Source organism: Desmodus rotundus, chromosome Y (genome assembly GCF_022682495.2).
Source record: "Desmodus rotundus isolate HL8 chromosome Y, HLdesRot8A.1, whole genome shotgun sequence".
Classification (NCBI taxonomy): Eukaryota; Metazoa; Chordata; class Mammalia; order Chiroptera; family Phyllostomidae; genus Desmodus; species Desmodus rotundus.
The window spans coordinates 1,316,388-1,329,360 of record NC_092332.1 but is presented as its reverse complement, the minus strand read 5'-3'; the positions used below and the strand labels follow the sequence as shown (position 1 = coordinate 1,329,360).

At 41.8% G+C, this 12,973-nt stretch overlaps 1 pseudogene; it reads left to right on the top strand.

Annotated features, from left to right (window-relative positions):
- Positions 1-2,363: 2,363 nt before the first annotated feature.
- Positions 2,364-2,431, top strand: LOC139440624 (U4 spliceosomal RNA; annotated as a pseudogene).
- Positions 2,432-12,973: the final 10,542 nt, after the last annotated feature.

Genomic DNA, 12,973 nt, shown 5'->3' with positions numbered 1-12,973 from the left:
TTTGTTTATAGAAAAGATATTTATTTTGCTTGTTATTTGCCACACAATTTACTAAGTTGTATTATTTATAATAACTTTAAGTTGATATTGATGAGTCATCAAGGTAGATAAGATATCATGCAAAAATAAAATTACATTACTTTAGTTGTGTAAAATATGAAAAAATAGTTAAAGCTTGGAATAAACATGAAGACATGAGCAGGTAAAATGTGTTAGTTATAAGTTCATTAGTAATTAAATAAAATAGTAACATGAATCTTAGCATTATAAATGAGTTCAGGGCCTGGAGCAACGGTGTTCTAGAAATCAGAAGTATTTTGTAAGTAAAATTGTGCCCCCTGTAGGTTATCTGAGGAACTGGCAATATGGCAAATGTCCACATTTTCAAAGAGGAGAACGTTTGATGGGGAATTCTGGAAAATAAAAGAGTAAGATTGTAGATTCTAAGTTATTTTAAGAAACAATTACTAAAGAGTGATTTATGGGCAATGAAAAGAGACAGTGAGCCTCAGTGCTGTGATTTATCACATGTGGTGTAGTCTCTTAAGGTGCCATGTCTTCTTGGCTTGTGAGCTTTCCTAGGTGTCTTCTTAGCCGAGGACATTTGTCCCCAGTCTTTGCAAGACGGCTGGCACTGTTATTTTTGTTGTTGTTCTTTAGCTCTCAGCCTCCAGGCTGCCTGTCCAGAGAGAGGTGTGATTTCAGATCCAGGGTGCAAAGTCACATGCTGTTTGTATTCTAATGGACTCTTCATCCTGCTCCATACAGAGGAGGGTTTCTCATGGCTACGGATAATTCTTTCTCCTGGGAGATTTTTCTCTGCATTGTAGGTGCTTATTCGCAGTCCTTACCTCTGTTCAGTGCATGCCAGTAACTCCCACCTTAACCCCACCCTAAGGACAGTCTGAAAGGTGTCCACACAATGTGCCAAATGTCCCCTTGGGGGGAAAGTCAACCTCAGGTGAAAACCACTGATCTTGAAGCTGGATCATCTTTGGAACCTGAGTGATCTGGCCTTGGTAAGAAGTGTTTTCACTATCAACCATGCAAATTATTTTCTAACTCCAATTGTGATTTATTGTGGCATGGTTATTTACAAGTGTATTTCATAATTTGTAAATATAAGTACTTTCTAGCTATCTGTGTTACTGATTTCTTGACTAATGGCAGTGAAAGCAAGAAATATATATAATTGTAAATAAATGTCATTCCTTTGACGTGTGTTGGAACTTGCTTTATATCACTCTATGGTCACTTTTTAAAAAAAGTTCCCAGGGTGCTTGGAAAGCATCTGGGGCGTATTTGCAGTTTTGGGGTGTAGTGAAGTACTTATGCACATTGAATGCAATTTGCTTCTCATGGTATTTTTTATATTTTTACCAATTTTTGTGGGCTGTATTGGTTCTGAAACAGAACCTGAATGATAGAGGTTTATTAAATCTCCTATTATGAATATTAATTTGTGTATTTTTCCACATAGCTCTGTTCTATATAATTTTGAGTTTATATTATTAAGTGAATAAAAATTTGGAACTATCTGGTGAATTGAACTTACTGATATGAAGTACTCCTCTTTGTTTTTAGTAGTGTTTGTTTTTTTGTTTTTTGTTTTTTTATGTTCAAGTCTACTATAGGCTATATAATTTTCATTTGGTTAATGTTCGTTTAGTATATTTTCCCCATTCTTCACTTTAGATCTCTTGGTATGTTTCAGATAGCTCTCAGTGTTTTTATGTTAGTTATAAGTGGTTATTAAAATCAATTAAAGCACTGATCTTGGTGGAGGATGTAATGTAGGGGGCCCAATAATTTTCCCCTTCAGTTGTTCCAACACCTTGTATTATATCACAAATATTTTCCCCCATATGTAAGAAGATATTTTTATCATAGAAAATAACCACGGCCCCTCACATCATCGCTGTCTCATTTATGCTCTTCTGCGTGTGGGGTTTCTGACTCTTTCCTGTGAGTGAGGTTCTCCCGCCTAAGCATGTCTTACTTTTGGCCATTTTCATTTGCTAATCTGTGTCCTACCTGTTGGATTATTAGACCAGCCCAAAGATTCCTGAGGTCACGGGAAAGGTTGTTTCCCCATCACGTAAGCAAGCACTCAGGTGTTTAATATGAGGTGAATTTGAGGAGTACATGTACGTCACCATTTACTTAAGGAAGATTTAACAATTTAAGTAAAGTAACTTATTCTCAAAATTGAATGATTATGTCAGTGAAATAGGGAACAATGTTCTAATGTAGCTTGTGGATATACAACTTCTATTAAAAGTTTCAAAGGTGGCAATGAAGAGGGCTAACACTTTGCACTTGGCACGTTGATTTTAAACTGGCTGTTAAGGAAGGGAAGGCTGAGCTTTGCGCAGTGGCAGTATCGTAGCCAATGAGGTTTATCTGAGGCGCGATTACTGCTAAAAGAAAGGGAAGACTGAGAAATTACTTAGGATTGTCATCTCATTTCTTCCTAAGAGGTTTAGTGGCCACAGTTTGGTTTAGGAAGAGAGCTTCAGCACCATCACCTCAGCTTCAGACAGTGACACTCCTAGCAAGAGCCTGTTGACCCTCTTACCGTCTCCTGGTGTCTTAAAGTTTTGGGAGTTGCCCAACAATAATCAACCTGCCAGGTATGCTGGCTTTTTCCCTAAATTACCTGCATGTCCCCCATTTCACTGTTGAAATCTAAGACTCTGTTCTTCCATATTCCAAAATACCCTATATACCCAATATCACCTCAATTTATTTGGTATTCATTTGAATGTGAATTCCCCTTGTCCATGTATTAGACATTGAATACTTCCCATTAATCAGATTAATTTGATTTGATTGTCATCTTAGCTGTGAGAATGTAGAAGGTATGATAAAAAATAATTTTTTAATCCCCACAGGTTTGGTTATCCAGCTATGTGGCGTTCGTGGCCGGGACAGTAACTTCTGGAAAGTGCAGTCTCTGAGAGATCATGGGCATCTCCTGGCGAAAGTAAGCATTATTATTATTTTTTGCTCTGTCAGCCTTTTTGGTCTATTCCTGCAGGGCTTGGTATAATTTAGTAGTGCTGGGAGTTATTTTCTTCTCTTGTATACTTACATTGGCATGAAAACCTGTTTCTGAGGCCAGCTGCTTGGAGTTAGAGATTCAGGAATGTTTTTTATGGGCTTCTGGCTCTGTTTACATTGTGAGGACTCGGTTCTGCTCCTGCATCTGGCAACTGGGCTCCATTGTCCAGCCGTAACCCTGGAGTGTGGCTGTGGGGTCCTGGTTACAGATCTGGGTTCTGTTTCCTGGGTCTGTGGCCTGAGGTTGAATCTGTGTGTCTGGGATCTGGAGTCTCTTATGGTGTGGCTTCACGTCCTGAGTTGGTGTTTGTTGTTGATGTTGGTGCAGCTCTGGCTCTAGGGTCTGATATATGGAACCTGGTGTCCAGGGTTCCCTGTCAGTCTCTGGTGTTGAGTGTCTGGCATTCAGGGTCCATGATCTGACCTGGGTTGTAGGGACGGTTTTGGGATTGGGGCCGGGGTGTGGGGTTCAGCTTTTGGTTCTGGGTCTGCTCCGGGGTCCAGGTTCTGGACCCAAGGGCCTGTGTTCTGTCCTGAGTCTGTCTGTGGCATCTGGCATCTGTGAAGTGATGGTCATTGGCTCCAATTCAATGCCAGCAGGAGTTCCGGAGTTGGGGTGTGGGGAAGAAGGAAACGTTATGTAGTGCAAATAGCTCCGTTTTCAAAGTAATGGTTGTGAGCGCAGCAAGGCTGTTAGGAAGCTCGGTATTGTTCCAGGTGAATCATGAGGCAGCACCTCTGTGGGTCAGCCCAATGGTGCTGCTGCTTAGTTGTGAAGCATCATGGTTGTGAGGGGGCCCTGAAGTGAGGCAGCCCCGGGGCAAGTTCCCCCTCGGCCTGTGCTGCTCAGCGTTTCTCTGCTCTTTCTGGTCTGGTCCTGTCATTTCCTCTCTGTTCGGCTGCATTTGCAAACAAAGAAACGCACATTGGAAAAAGGGCCCCTCTGAGTGCGGAGATCGGGCTGGGTGAGCAGAGAAAAGGCCTCTGGTGTTGTCACCAGAGCTGTGTAGGTTATTTTTATTCTTAAATTATGCCAAGTTTTCCTCTTTTACCTTCTCTCTCTCTCTCTCTCTCTCTCTCTCTCTTTCTCTCTCTCTTTACCCAAACTGAGACTGCCTTTTTTTTGTGGCAGCTTACTTAAATTATACAGAAAAATAAAAATTAATTCAAAATACTACCCAAACAGGTAACAACTGCTATTGTTTTAACTATATACCCTTCCAGACATCTCTCCTTGCCTATTTCCATTCTTCTACTTTCTGTGGATTTAATTTATTTTTCTGGGTTTGTAATATGGATACAGAACATGTGAATTTCCAACTGTTTCCCACTAATGTGCAGATTTGTCACTGTGTTTTTACATAGATTTTTAATGTATTATTTTAAATACTCAGTTGGAATGATTTTTTAACTTCAATTGTGATTCATTTTGAGGGACATTTAGAAGTGTATTTCATATCTTGTAAGTGTAAGAATTTTGTGGTGACACTTACAACTGACTTCTAAATTATCTACAGTGAGAGCCAGAAACTTCATGTAATTTCAATGCTTGGAAATTTTTTTAAAACTTCATTACAATATGGTCAATGTAAAACACGTTGTAAGCATGCATCTCTGCTGCCATCTCTTGGTCATTTTGGGAATAACACCTCAGGGCCGGCCACCAGGAAAAGCTGTGTATAGTCGGTTATCTGTGAATGTTGAACGTAATTTGCTGCTCTTGGTGTTTCTTACACCCTTACTGAATTTTTTGAGGTGGTCTTTTGTTTCTGAAAGAGGAATGCTATATTCCTGATGAGAGAGGTGTGTTAAATCTATTAGGATTATAAATTTTTGTTTGTGTCTGTGTTCTATATAATTTAAGTTTATGACATTAAGTACATGGTGAATTTGGATCTTCCGGGTAAATTAAACTTTTTGATAGGAAGTACTCATCCTCTGTAGTCATGCTTTTTACCTTCAAGTCTACTGCATGTTATTATGTAATTTTCATGTGGTTTATGTTTCCGTAATACAGGGTGGGCAAAAGCAGGTTTAGAGAGACCAAGCTTAATGTTGCCTTATTATTTAATAATTATGATGTTATTTTCCATGTGAACAACTGTAAAGCTGCTTTGCAGCATCCTGTGTATCTGTTCCCATTCTTTCACTTTCAATCTTCTTTCACCCTATGGTTTAGGTAATTGACATGTTTTTCCAGTTTTGTCTTGTCTTTTTATTGTCTGAACAAGTTCTTTTTCAGAGTTGTCCTTAATTTTATAAAGTACATACTATTAATGTATTTCTTCATTAAACAGCATGTTCACAAGTATACTTGATTCCTGGCTGTTTTGGTTGAAATGGACCACTAAAAATGAAACCTACAGATGAGGGGCGGGGCCTGTCTGAGGTCAGAGGCAGGACTGGCCTGGAGGTGAGAGGGGGCCGCAGATGTGGGTGGGGCTTGGTGGGAGGCAAATTTAGGCTGAGGGGCGTGAGGGATTCGCAATTCTGGTGGAGAGATGAGCAAGCACGCGCGCTGGAAGTTAGGTGCTGCGGGCTGCCGGTGGCTGCTGGTCGCCGTGGTCCCGAGGTGTTGTTCACAGCCTAAGCTGATGCAAGCAACGCAATCCAGGGACAGGAGCTGAGCTGCGTCGGGGCTATGAGGTGAGGGGGGTTGGGAGGTAGATACAGCCACCCTATGGGGAGCAGAAAAGGGGGCCAGACTGTTTCTGGGGTACATGTCTCAGGTCCCAATTTAGCTGACCACTTCTTGTGGGACCACTTTTCTATATTTATCTAGAGTATATTTGAGTTATAGATAACTTTGGTCTATGGATATACAATGATACACATTTTTAACCCAAAACAAGATGATATTTTCCATTTGCTAAAGTTTCTGTTATTGGGTAGCAATTTCCAATTTCATTCATACAGATCCTGTATGTCGTTGTTAAGTTTATCCCCAGGTTGTTGTTTTTTTACCTGTATTTTAGAGTCGTTTTTAAAAAATTATATATTTAATTTACTATTTCTACACATTTATTTCTGCATGTTATTTTCCCATCACTGCACTAAATTCTATTTGTGATTCTTTTTTGTCAATTCTCATGAGTTACGAAGGTAAACATGCTCTCATGCAATCACGATCGTTAAATGGTTGTAGCTGTAGGTGACTTAGAAATAGTTAAAGCCTGAAAGAACACAGGAAGTGAGGGAATGTGAGGAGACAGAAAAATTTTCTTTGTTAGTCATACATACTCAATAAAATAGTAACATCCTTCTTAGCATTTTAAATGAGTTTGGGGGCTGGAAGCATGGTGTTCTAGAAATCAGAAGTATTTTGTTACAGGGAATGTGCCCCGGGGAGGTAATCTGAGGAACACAGAGTGTGGCAAATGTCCACATTTTCAAAGAGGAAAACTGGAGATGGTGAAATGTGGAATCTAACAGAGTAAGAATCTCTGTTCTAATTGACATTATGAAGAAGTTATTACGGTGACATAGGAGCAGTGGAGAGAAGCAGGGATCCTCAGACGAGTACTGTGTTTAATCACAGTGTGATTCGGGCTCCTAAGTGGACGGGTCTTCCTTTGCCTCCCGATCTATTGTCTAGGACACTTCTCCCCGACATTTGTCAGATGGCTGGCCTTTTTTATTCTTTAAGTTTTAGCTTCTATGCATGCTTCCTGTTCCAAGAAAGGCAGCATTTCAGACATAGGATGCAAAGGGACATGCTGTTTGTATTCTAATGGAGTCTTCAGGATACAGAGCAGGGTTTGTCATTCTCAGCACTATGGACCTTTTGGGCCACAGAAATCATTCTCCTGGGTGATTGTCCTCTGCATTGTAGGTGCTTATTAGCATCCATGACCTCTATTCACTGCCCACACCCTGGCTTCCCTTCCCCTCAGGACAATCTAGGATGACTCAGCACATTGCCTCAAGCCCCCTTGGGGGCAAAAGTCACCTTTGGTTAAGAAACAATTTGAGGCTTTTATCATTTTTGACAGCAGAAAGATCTTGGTTTGGTATGTAGGGTTTTTATTATTTTTCTACGTAAATTATTTTCCAGTCTGTGATTTATTTTGGGAAGGTATTTAGAAGTGTGTTTTAAAACATCTAAATACAGGGACTTTCTAGTTACCTTGTGACTGGTTTCCAGATCAATGGCAAAGAGCAATAAATAGTTTGTGAGACATTTGTTGAAACCTGGATTATAGCTCACTGTAGTTGTTTTTTTAAAAAAGTTCTAAGTGTGGTTGAAAAGCATTTTTAATTGACTTTGTTGGTGCTTGCTTTAACAGCGAGGAAAAAAATTTTCAAAATACTACCCCAAGAGTTAAAAAGAAGTGCTTTCATTTTATGTATACACACTTGCAGATATGTCAATGTGCACATTTCTGTCTACTTTTCTAGATTTAATTTACTATTTTAGATTCTAAGTATGGGCACAAATCTTGTATATCTTCAGCTTTTATATTTGATAATGTGTATGTAAGGGTGAAGATGTTTTCCATGAATTTTGGAATGCAGTATCTTTATCACCATTCAGTTTATTTTGTAATTGAAATTGTGCTTTATTTCTGAGGTTGTTGAGGAGCGTATTCCCTAACTACCCAACGTAAGGACTTTCCAGTCACCCATGTGTAGTGAATTCTAGCTTCAGTGCAATAGGAGCACTCAGAGAAACACGTTGTATATAATGCTGGTTGAAACTGGCTTTGTATCGGCTTGGCCAAAAGATAAAAAGTTTTAGGAAGATGGAATTATGAAGAGTCCTGAAAGATTGCAGAATAGTGGGACAAAATGGTGAATACGTTGTTGAATGACATTACTGGTGAAAACAAAAAACGTCTCTTTCATTGTGTCTTTACCTAAAAATCGAATGAACCTTTTGGCCAAGCAAATAGTAGTGTTCCAAGTGTGCATCTCTGCTGCCCTCTCGTGGGCATTTCAGGAATAACCTGTTAGTGGCAGGTGAGCAGGAAAAGTGGTTGAGTGTAGTTAGAGCATCAATGAATGTTGACTGCAATGTTACTGAGACGTGTATTTAGTTACTTTCAAGTATCAGGCCTTACTAGTTACCTTTTGTTCCTGATTTCTATATTAACAGCAACGACAGAAAGAAACATACCCTATACAATTTCAGTCCTTTGAAATTTGTTAAAACTCGGCTTTGCACAGGATGGTCCCTTTGAAAATTGTCCCAAGTGTGTCTCTCTGCTGCCATCTCATGTGTCAGGTGAGATGACAAATCTCATCATCCCACCGGTGTGGCCGTGGCTCGCCTCTCAGTTGTGGCTTCGGGGTCACGTGCCTTGCACTCGCGGGACCCTCTGCCCTCTGCTGGCTGCAGGCAGAGGAGGAAGGTCCGCATTGCACTGGACAAGGACAGTCAGTCCTCTGACCCCCTGTGCACAGTGCAAGGCCCTGCTGGCAGGCGGTCGCTCTCTCAGGCCATGTCTGCTGCTGTTGCCACAAGATTTAACAAGTTTAGCAAAGTAACCTCTTCTCAACTGAGTGATCACAGTCATGAAATTTGGAAGAGTTTATTAGTTTACCTTGTGTTGAGTAGTTGGTAGGATTGCCTCCCAAAAAGTCACATTCCACGAATGCTGCACTTTTCATCAATTACCTGTCACCCATTTTATCTCTATAAGACCCTGTTTCCCATCCTCCCAAATGTCCTTTATCCCTGCTATCACCTCATTGTCTGGTCTTCGTTTGTGCTCATGCATATATGAAATGTGGAATATCCTGTATTGATCAGATTATGTTATTTTGATTATTATCCCACATGTGTTAGAGCCGACAGGGTTTGAGGAAAATAATTGCTTTTTAATCCCCCACAGTTTTGAAAAATTGCCGGTGAGGAATGAACGGCGAGACAATGCTAACTCCTGAACCTGTTGCAAGTGAGAGATCATGGACGTCTGCCCTGCAAGGTCAGCATCCTTTTTGTTCGCTCTGTCTTTTGGCCTATCGCTGCTTGGTTTGGTAAAAGGTTGAAGTTTGCATTTGGAGAGACGTGGGTTTTATCCTATTGAATGGCAGCGTTGTTTACAATGGGAGGATCCGGTTCAGCTTCTGCCTGTGGCCTCTGGCAACCGGGGCCCGGTGTCTGGCCCCAACTCCAAATTCTGGCCATGGCATCCTGGTTATCGATCTGCATCCTGTGTCCAGGGCCTGTGCTTCAGAGTCAAAATGCATTCAGTTGTGTGTCTGCAGTCTCGCACCTCTTAGGTTGTGGCTCTGTGTCCTGGGCTCGCATGTGAGGTCCACGTGCAGATGAAGCTTTTGGTTTTGGTGTGTGGAGTCTGGCATTAAGGGTTTCATGTCAGTTCTTGGCATCTGGTGTTTGGCCTTCAGACTTCACGGTCTGGCTAAGTTGAGGGCACACGGCTCTGAGTTTGGGGCTTTGGGCCTGGAGTGTTGGTTGTTTTGGGTCCGCTCCAGGGTCCAGGTTTCAGAGTCAAAGGTCTGGGTCCAGGATCCTGAGTTTGGCTCTGGTGTCTGGTGTCTGTCAACGGACGATCATTGTGTTCGATGCAATGCCAAAATGAATCCTCAAGTGAATGGAGTCGAGGCAGGTTAGTAAAAAAGGTAGAGAAATTCCTTGGTAGTGGAATGGGAAAAGTGAGTTTGATAGCAGAGTAACAGCAATGATTTATAGCCCGGTAATAAATATGAGGATCTTATCTTCCCTAACCAAGGATATTTGAGAAAAATGGTTTACACATTGCAGACCACCCAGGGGAAGACCCACCGCAGTCCCAGCCCTTCTCTGGTAACTTTTCTGAGGGAGAAATCACCAGAGAAGGACCCTGATCAGTCCGTGTGCTCATTTTGTTGCATGAGCACATGAAAGGACAGCCCTGGAAGTCAGAGTACTGTGTGCAGATTGGTCTTCTAAGACCTCCTGTAAAGTCCTCAACGTTAGAAAACAGGTAAAACCCTTAAAAAAGGACCCAGCATGCGCTGTTTGTTGAGCACACGTGAGCCTTCCCTTCTCTTCTTTGCTGCATATCTTCACTCTGTTTCTCCTTCTCTCCAAAGGTCCCCAGGAGACTCGCAGCCAGGGGAGCCGTGGGCAGCAGCAGCTCGTCCCGGCTAACCCTTGATCCTGTCTCCAAGGGCCTTCTTTGTGTCTAACTTTTCCGTTTCCCAAGAAGCAGTTCTGTCTATGCTCACTCTTGTTGCTGTGATTGTGCCTCTTCTCTCTGAAGCCCTTTCTTTGCTTCACTGTCCTTAGATTTAATGTACAAACGCTTCAAATTCCCTACCTTTGTGTTGTGCAATTGTGCTGCAGGAAGTGAAGAATCTACACACATGAGACCTTTCCAGGGCAAACCCCCTTTGGGTCCAGTACCTTTTCCGTGACAGAATTAGCAAAGTTTGTTTATTCATTTATCTGTGGATGGACATTTGAATACTTTCCATGTTTCAGTTGTTAACAGTGCTGTTATGAATAATCCCGTATAAGTTTGTTATAACATCTGTTTTCAATTTCTCAGCTATATATTTTGAAGTAGAGTTATTGAACACAGTATCATTTTTTTGAGGAAATGTCAAATTATTTGATACAAGGTGTATAATATTTTACATTCACAAAAGAAATGGTCAATCATTCTAATTTTTGTTTTTGATCATCAACATTTCTCAGTTTGTTTTTCTCAGTACAGCCTTTGTAGTGTCTGGGAAGGGGTAGTGTGCCGTGATATAGTCATTGAACATCTTGTCTGGTATTTTTTATATTGTACCATTTCTATGAATGTCTTCTCATCAGAAGGGACTATTCAAGTTTTTAAAAAATCTAGATGTGTGCCTGGGTGTTATGGCTCATTGGATGCAGCATCGTCCTGTAAACCAAAGGGGTCTCCAGTTGGATTCCCAGTCAGGACACATGCCTGGCAAGAAAAGATCTGTGGTGCGTGTGGAGAAGATGCTGTGACTGACGGAATGTGTCAGAAGTAGATTGTGAAGTTTCACGGTGATTTGTCCCAGGGGTGGGCAGACCAGGTGCAGTGGAGAGCCCTCAACACCAGGCGTTCACTGAGAGACAGGCAGGGAGGCAGGAGACAGGCAACATGTTCAAAGTATCCTAATCAGGCTTTGAAAATCGTTTGCCCCAGCATGGTTATGTCAATCGCATGGACGTTTGGGCTCCACAGGAGTGAAGCCATATGGTGGGAGAGGCTTCTTGACCAGATTTCCACAAGTGGTTCTCCACTGAAACGTGAGGAAAATGTTCCATTTCCATGATGTGTGTGTGTGTGTGTGTGTGTAGTATGAATCTTTGCTATTTTAGAATCAGGTGGAACGGGAGAGACGGTGGGCAAAGGAAGGAACCACCACTTGCCTCTCCAAAGGCCGGTCTTTGTCCAAAGGAGGTGATGATGGCCTTGTGGTGGATTCTGGAGGGAGTCCTGCAGTAGGAGCTCGTTTCAGAAAGCCATCAGGTTCCTGGCTACACGTATCGTTCCCCATCATACTAACTGAAAGCTTCTCCCGAAGGAAAGAGTCTGGAATTTGTCAGCAGAATATGCGGAAGGTTAGGATTAGGTGAGAGAGCACATTTCTCTTTGGTGACCAGGGAAAACGCTTCCATCCTGGCTGTGCAGTCCCGATTCCTCCATAGTACTCAGAGACTGTGCTCTTTCTCACGGCCATTTAGTTTCCGTCTCTGAATATCTCTTTATGGAGAGAAATTTCCATTCCCTGGCAGACTGCATCAGACAGCTGGAAGAGTTCTCTGCTCCAAAAGAGAACCATGGTGTGGGACGACGGAATGGTGAAATCACAAGAATGTGTCAGAGGGTAGTGAAAGAAAACGGTGAAGACATCGTGCAGTTATGTTGTGGGGGGACAATGAAAAGCATGCCCGTCATTGCATCTCAGGGCAAAAAGGCAAGGACCCTTTCAGCCAGGTCATTAGTAAGCTATGCGTTCCATCTCTTGGTATCTGCTGCCCTCTCGTGGTCATTTTCGGGAATGACACCCTAGTGCAGGGCTGCAGGAAAAGTGGTCAAACCCAGTGGAGAATCAGTGACTTTTCATGACAGTGGTATTTACACGTGCATTTGAAAATGTCCCAATGTCAGCTCTGTCCAATCACCTTGTGACCCGTCTGCAGATTTCCATGCAGGGACCAATAATCGGGTTTTATGTGACATTTTCAGATCTCGCTGTGTAGCGCAATAGATTCAGATTTCTACAAGTGTAAGTGTGCCAGAAATTCATCTGTCATTTGCTTTGTCCATTGCAGCTTCTTTAAACAATGCACAGGTACAGTTTACTTAAAATTGTCCACCAAGAGGTAAAAAAAAATAAAGTAAAATACCCGTGCTTGTATTTTATGTCTATGCCCTTCCGGATGTGTCTACAGGCTCATTTCCTTCCGTTTGCCTGGAGTTTGTTTAGTACTTCAGGTTCCTCATAAGGGTGCACAATGTGTACATTTCCAGCTTCTGTTTCTAACCTGAGCATTTAAGAGTAAAGACTTCTTTGTCAAGTTTTGATACGGAGCATGTTCACTATCCTTCAGGTCAAGTTATTTTGTCATTCCCATGGTGGTTCACTTCAGAGGTTCAGTAGGAGTCCATTTCACAAGTTCGGAAGGACAGAAACTTCTAGTCATCCATTCTCAGTGAATGGCAGCTTAAGTGCTATGAGGTCCAAGAACATAGGATTTCGATGCTCTGAGGCTGGTTGAATATTGCATGAAATCGGCATGGCCACAAAGGTTTTTTTGCCCTCACGCCTGCCTGTCAAGTGACTCCGGTCCCATGTAGTTGTGTTTAATGTTCTTTGAAGCCATTATTTTAGAATCTTTTGTGAGACTTGTCGTATATGCTTGTGTGTAAAAAAACTCATCGAAACTGGTGAATATGTGTGTGTCCATTTTCACACTGAAGATGGATGACTGTAA